Source organism: Monodelphis domestica, chromosome 5 (assembly GCF_027887165.1).
Source record: "Monodelphis domestica isolate mMonDom1 chromosome 5, mMonDom1.pri, whole genome shotgun sequence".
Taxonomy (NCBI): Eukaryota; Metazoa; Chordata; class Mammalia; order Didelphimorphia; family Didelphidae; genus Monodelphis; species Monodelphis domestica.
In genome coordinates, this window is record NC_077231.1 from 288,636,448 (window position 1) to 288,644,097 (window position 7,650).

A 7,650-nucleotide genomic window follows, 5' to 3' on the forward strand; every position below is an offset into this window, starting at 1 on the left:
TATTTAAACCCTTACCTTCTGTCCTAGAATAGATCCTAAGTATCAGTTCCAAGGCAGAAGAGTGATAATTGGGGTTAAGTGACTTGCCCAGGATCACACAGCTAGGAATTGTCTGAATTCAGATTTGAACCCAGGACCTCCTATCTTTAGAACTGGCTCTCAATCTACAGAGCCACCTAATTCCCCCTTTCCCCAAGTCTTAAAGTTGTATCCGCCAGCCAAGCCATAAAGGACTTTCCTGGGGCCTCAGGGGCAGAGCTGTGCCTCTTTCCATCATGCCATGCTGTCTCCCTTCCCCAAAGCTCTCATATTATTGTCAATAACTTTGGCTTGTTTTTGACAGAGCATCTTTATTTCTCTTCTCCACTTGATTTTGAGGAAGATCCAGCCTTTAATTATATAATTAGAAAATGCTTCAAGTGCTTGTGCTGCTGAAATTAGCACTCTGGGAGGAGGAGTTTCAGTCCAAATGTCACTATGGCAGCTGATCCTTCCCAGTTTGAGAGGAGGAGGATGTGGGGGCTCGAATAGGGAGCAAGACCACTAAAGGGCTATGGAATGGCTAAGAAAAGGGAAGCTGGAAAAGAGAAGAGACAAGCTTCTCATTTTTGAGTATTGCCTCAGGCACTGGCTTGGCTGTTTGTGAGGGACAGATAGAAGCTGTGGGCAAAGGCACTGTGTGTCCTTCCTGGCAATGGAGGTGCCTACCTTGGCAGGACCCACTGTACCCAATCAGTTCTCTCGTGGGTCTCCGCCAGTCCAGCACCTTATTCCTGTTCCTCCTGCCCTTGGATCTCTGGGCAAGCCTTACCTGGGAGAGTCACTGTGTGCCTGTTTCTATTAGATTAACTTGGAATGACCTCCTCCAGGCCCCAAAGGTTCCTGGGTAATCACTGGCACCTTGGCTCTGTCCAGCTCCTGGCTATCTCCTCCCATCACCAATCCTCTGTTTGCTGTTCTCTAGCTTTCTTAAGAAGCATCAGGTGCTCTCTAAAACTTTTCTTCTGTCTTAGAATCAATACTAGCAGTTCCAAGGCAGAAGAGCTGTAAGAGCTAGGCAATGGGGGCTGCGTGACTTGTCCAGGACCACATAGCTAGGCAGTGTCTTCAGCTACATTTGAAGCCAAGACTTCCCATCTTCAGCTCTCATTCTCAATACAGTGAGCCACCTCTAAGACCTAATAATAATAATGATGATGATTATAAATCATCATTATAAAAATATAATATATATTTATTATATATATATAATATAAAAAATATAAAAATAAACTCTATTGTTTAACATTTGAGTCATTCACAGTCTGACTCCAGCTCACCTTCCCTTTCTCTTATAACCTACCCTGCAATCCACAGTTTAGCCAAATTGCCCTACTCCTTTTTTCCTACTTTGATATTCCATTTACCACCTCCCTACCTTTTCCCCCTACTAGGAATGCTCTTCCTCTTTATCTCTCTATCTCTGGGAATCCCTAGTTCTCTGCAAGGCCTGGCTCAGGTGCCACTTCCTGTGAGACACCTTTCTGGGTCCCTTCCAAGTTTATTCTTCCTTTTCTTCTTGCCACCCAATATCCTTCTTGCTCTCTTTTCTCCATCTAATTCCTTGGTATTTACAGGAACATAGTTCTAGACATTTGGGAATGAAAAGGGACTTTTTGCATGGTATCTCAGGGTAGAAAGTGCAGGGAGGGGGCAGAATTCACTTGCTGAGCAAAATGCTATGTTCATGCCCATTATTGTGTTCTTGCTTGAACAGCCTCCTAGTGAAATGTGTTTCTCCTTGCAGACTTTGCTCGACAGCTGGAAGCCACATTCTTCCCTTACAAAGGTCTCTGGCTGATTTCACAGCATCAGTGGGATCCTATTGGAGTGGCCGGCTCGTCCTTTTCAGGGCAGCTGCAAATACAAGGAGGAGGGCTTTTACCAACTCCCATCCGGGGAACCTTATCCCAAGTATATACATACATACATATACATATATATATGTATATATATATATATATATATAATTTTTAATTTAATTTTAATTTTTTTTTTACTAGCAGAATTTTGCCCTCCTGGTAAAAGATTAGTCTTTTCCCTCCCTCCCTTCTCCTTATCAGCTCTCTAATATCTGAAAGTGTCAGGCCACAGTTTGCTTTCTGAAGGTTCATTCTCACACATAACCCAGCAATGGAAATTTCCTAGCTGGCAACTTTTCTGTGCTCATAGCCCTAGCTGGTGTTTACAGAGCTCCTTCTTGTTTTCAAAGGGTTTTACAGATATTCTCCCATTTGGTTTCCCCCACAATCCCGTGGGGCTAGGGACCCCGGGTGTTCTCCTCGTTTTATAAAATAAGAAACGGAGGGATCAAAGCCCAGGATCCCACAGCTCCCAGATGCTAGACTCTGATTGGAACTCAGGTCCTCCTGATTCTCAGCACAGCTCAGGGCTTCCCTCTGAGCTGATAGATATCTCCCCATTCATTTCATCTGGGCAAATCCATCTTGTGCCCACTGTCAGGGTCTGCAGTGCCTCCTGAAAGAAACTTCCTGCAGCTAAAGATGTATTTCCTGCTTTCAACCAATCCCTGACTTCATCCTCCCCCTAAAGCCATTCCTCCTTGTCTTAGAGTTATTACCACTGGGACATGGCTTAGGATCCCAATAATTACTATTCACACTGAGTGAGGGCTGGGGGTGGTTGACTTCCAGCTGAACAGTCTGCTATAGGGAGTTTTCTTCTGTAGTACCAGATGCCCAAATGGCATACCTTAGCAGGCAGTGTTCCTCCAGGTATTTGCATGTCTTACATCCCAGAGGTGTCTATTTTTTCCCCCCACTTTACCTTCCATCTTAGAATCAATACTGTGTATTGGTTCTAAGGCAGAAGAGCAGTAAGGGCTAGGCAAAGGAAGTTAAGTGACTTGCCCAGGGTAACACAGCTAGGAAATGCCCCCTAGCTGCCCTTAATTATATATATCTTTATAGGGATAGGGACCAGACCCATGTTTCATTGCTATAGGGAATTCCCCATGAGGAGTCCCACAGCAAGCCTGGGAGGGAGCTACTATAACTAGAATTGTCCTCATTTTAGAGATGAGTAAACTGAAATTCTTGAGAGCTTGTGACTTGCCTGGCCCTACATATATAATGTACCATAGAACCAAAGAGCCTGAAGGACCCTTACAGGTCATCTAGTCCAACTTCCTAATTTTACAGAAAAATTACAGAGATTTGTCCAGGGTCATACAGCTGGTAAATATCTGATAAGGATTCAAACTCAGGTCTTTCTGCCTCTAAATTAATTGTTTTAACTACTATATCACCCTGTCTTCTACCTATTTTATTTATTTTTAATTAAAATTTTTATTTAATTAATTAATTTAGAATATTTTTCCATGATTCCATGATTCATGTTCTCTCCCTCCCTTTTCTCCCTCCCCTCTCCCATAGCCAACAAGCAGTTCCACTGGGTTTTACTTGTGTCATTGGTCAATACCTATTTCTATACTATTGATATTTGCATTGGGGTGATTGTTTAGAGTCAATATCTCCAATCATATGCCCATCGAACCATGTGATCAAGCAGTTGTTTTTCTTCTGTGTTTCTACTCCCACGGTTCTTTCTCTGGTTGTGGATAGCTTCTTTCTCATAAGTCCCTCAGAATTGTCCTGGATCATTGTGTTACTGCTAATCCTTCTACCTATTTTAATTAAGTCCTTTTCCTTTTCCTAATTTTACAACTGGATGAGCTCTTTACATGAATTCTTTTATAAATTATGGCTTATTTTCATTCATAGGTTGGCCACTAAAAAAAAAAACAGAACAGAACCCTTGCCTATTGTCTTAGAATAATTACTACATTAAATCCAAGGTAGAAGAGTGGTAAGAGTTGGCAATGAGGGTCACATAACTGGGAAGTGTCTGATACCAGAATTGAACCCAGGACCTCCTTGCTCTAGGCCTGGCTCTCTATCTCCTGAAGTACCCAGTTGTCTCTCTCCCTCTCTCTCAACTCTCTTATGAATTATGACTTATTTCCATTCACATTTAACAAATGTCCAAGGGCAGTCATCTAATCATAGAATGAATTTCATTACTGAACTCAATGTGTGCCCTGGGAATTCATAAAGTGCACCCAAACTTTAAGATTCTTGGTCAATAGGAATATTTTTACAAAGCAACTTAAGGATGGAATTCAGAGTCAATGATTTAAGTTTTTATTGGGAATAGAATCAGGTCTTAGTTGCTCTGACTGGTAAGGAAGAACAAAATCCCAAAGCCAGGTTTCCTATCCCATCCACCTCTCCATACCAGGATGACCTTCTTGCCACCCACCCCAAAGAGTAATCAGATCAATACTTCCACTGTTTCTCTAAAAGATGGGTCAGTCTCTATGTCCCAGAACAAAATATTCTTCTCTGGCTACCCCTCCTTTACATGCTGTAGCTCCCTCATGGGAAAATATACATCTTAAGGGTGCATGGGGTCTTCTTTAAAAGTGTCTGTGTAGGGGGCAACTGGGTAGCTCAGTGGATTGAGAGCCAGGCCTAGAGATGGGAGGTCCTGGGTTCAAATCTGGTCTCAGACACTTCCCAGCAGTGTGACCCTGGGCAAGTCACTTGACCACCATTGCCTAGTCCTTACCACTCTTCTGCCTTGGAACCAATACCCAGTATTTATTCCAAGACAGAAGGTATAAGAGTTTTAAAAAACAAAAAAATAGTGTCTATGTGTTGTAAGCCCTTAACAAATGTTTTTCTCTCATTTGTGTACTATCATAGGCATTAATTGTAGGATACTAAAGAAATAATAAAGCATAGTACTTACTCTCAAGCTCTCTAAAGTTCAAGAGCAGATACAGTCTCCCCGTGACAGTTCAGAAAACTTAGATGCAGAGAGACTGTGCTTTACCTCCCAAGGTCTCTCCATAAACCAAACTCTATTGAGGTGTAAAATTAGAACTTTATAACTTGGCTTACGTGTCATTGATCAAGTCATTTAATTTGTCTGGGCATCATTTTCCCATCTGTACGGGGTGTTTGGGCTTTCTGTGTCCACTGTATAGTAAGGACCTCTTGCCTCTCACATCAGAGGACAAACAGGTGTGTTCATGCATGTGAATACGATTCCTGGTGTTGTGGGGGGCTTGAGGTGAACCCCTGGGGTTCGGGATGCAGGACTCTGAAACTTAACTTAAAAATAAAAAGGGAAATTTATTCATTTACAAGGTAATGTTAAATCTGGCCAGGTAGACTGCTTCCTAGGGGGGACAGCATGGATGGAAAGTTGTTCCCAGATGACATGAATTCTGGGGTCTTTATATCCTTTACGACAGTGAAGACATGACTTTGTGCCATGTGAAGACGTGACTCTAGGGTGGTATGCACTGAGGCATGGGCTGGGGCGGGGGTTGGTGTCTGCCTGAAGACATAGGGGGTGACTCATAGTTTAGGGGACATGACAGGTAGAAGTCTTAGATACAACCTGATGGCTTCAAGGCATAGCCTGGAGGTGTATCTCTCTGTCCATCTCAGACCTAAAGGATGAATCCTCTCAGGGTCTTATCAGATGTTTAGGGTTAGGAGTCACTAGGATGTAAGGGAGCAAAGGAATTTTTCTGCTTGTAGTTTGCCTGAACTACAGGGGTACAATGTCCCATGCCACTGGATTGGTTCAATCACTCCAACCTGCCCTCACATGGCAAGTCTAGGTTTCCAGAGAAAGAATATAAACAATGGGTTTACAATCAAATTCTCTTGGGAGCCTCAGGAAACCGTGTGGTGAGGGCATATATTTCTCCGTCACCACTCTAGATCTCAGGCCGCCACAAACGTGTTTCTATTTATACAACTTGGCCCTAACAAGAATGTCACTTTTAGATTTTAAATATCACCATTTACTTAAAAAGGCAAAAGAAATAATAATACTATCACAGTTACTCATATATTAAAGCAAACATATAAATGATAAAAACACCATAATTCACACCCAAACCTGAATTGTCTCTTCTTATCAATGGACTCAGTATCTGGGGAAGAGTAGAAACACACAGGAGCCTGCCTAAGTAACACAGGAGTGAGGAAAATTCAAGTGTCATTCACAAATCTGGAATTGTAAACGTGTCCTCTTTCTCTTTCAAGGCGTGACAAATTAATGTTGAATTGGGATATTTTCTGTAAAATGATTTTCAGCACCCCCCAGGCCCCCCCAAAGCCCACCCTTTGATTTAAACTGAAGCTATAGCTGGTTTCTCCCACCCCAGGCTATATAGCTGGTTGGACACCTCCCTTCCTTGGTCTATATCTTTTGTCTAGATAGTATAGTAGTAGTCTCTCAGTAACTGAGGATGACGATTGTCTTTGTGCGTTTTCATCTATGGTGTATAGATGAGTGTGCACAAAGACACTTGTGTGTGAAGGAGATTTAAGTGGAAAAGTCGATGCACAGAGACAGTCCCACTCTCTCGGCGTTGGAAGCCTGGGTCCAGTGGCACAAAAAATCATTACACCTGGAGACTTCCTCAGCTGCATTGGATGGCCGTGTTGTCCTTTGTGCTCCAACATGCCCTAAGCACTCCACAGTGCTTTGCTGCGTCGCCCTCTTAGCCGTTGAACCTTTTTGTTGGTTTCTTCCGCCTGTTCCGCCGAAGCAGTCTTCACATGCTGGGTGAGCAAAGCCCTGGTTCACCAGGGGTCCACGACAACCCGATGGCTACCCTCACAAGGTTTAGCCTGCCTGTCGAAGCCGTTGCCCGGGGTGTGGCCGCTGCCGCATGCTAGCAGCTACTGGGAGTCACAAGTGAGAGCTGGGTGTCAGGTGAGGGTCAGAGGCTGGAGAGCTGCCCTAGGAGGGCACGACAAGCCCTCCATACCAGAGATACTACCCCTCCCTGAACACCCCATACACCCCACTTTTTTTGTCTAGATATAAACACTCTTAGGGTGGAGACCTGCTCCTTTGTTTGTTGGATAATGAGATCAACTGGCCCTGCCATTATGATGAAAACTCCACCTGTCCACAGGAAGAACTGTCTGGATTGAGATTTGAGTCCTACAATCAGAGAGGCTCTGAAAAGGGACATCATGAACAGCATAAGCTGACAAAGAGGACAGCAAGTGGATTTTTTTTTTTTTTATGGAAGGCATGAGGTTCAGCCTGCTCACAGAGCAAGTGGCTGGAAAAGGTAGCCAGCCAAAGCAGTTCATGCTTCTCTCTCTCTGTCTCTGTCTGTCTGTCTCTGTTTGTCTGTCTGTCTCTTCTCTTCTCTCTCCTCTCTCTTCCCTCCCACCCCATTTTTGCTATTCAATAAGTAAAAATTATAAAAACTTGAGAGATTTATAGTTGTTACAAAAGGTTGAAACATTCCTTGGTGGATGTAACTTTCTGTTAAATAGATGCTTCCACTGCTAAGTTGAGCTGATCTAGCTGGGCTTGACTAACACTTCACCTGCTGTCTCAACCAAACCGGCTGATCCAATGAGTGCCTTCTCTGAATCTCTGCTTCCAAATGATTCCTCTAATCAGCTACATTTACTCCTCAACAGCAGCTTTAGTATCCATCACTTTCAGTCTCAAGCTTAGCTAATGCAGTTCTACCATCTATCTTTTTCACCTCTCCCTTTTTCAAATGTTACTTGGTTGACATTCCAGACCATCCCTAAGAGT

At 43.3% G+C, this 7,650-nt stretch overlaps 1 long non-coding RNA gene across 1 annotated transcript; it reads right to left on the reverse strand.

Moving 5' to 3' along the window:
* Nucleotides 1-330: 330 nt before the first annotated feature.
* Nucleotides 331-6,887, reverse strand: LOC130454663 (uncharacterized). The gene is made up of 2 exons (XR_008912473.1): nucleotides 6,494-6,887; nucleotides 331-1,896 (listed from the first exon to the last, which is right to left on the reverse strand). It is a non-coding gene; the product is annotated as an uncharacterized LOC130454663 (long non-coding RNA).
* Nucleotides 6,888-7,650: the final 763 nt, after the last annotated feature.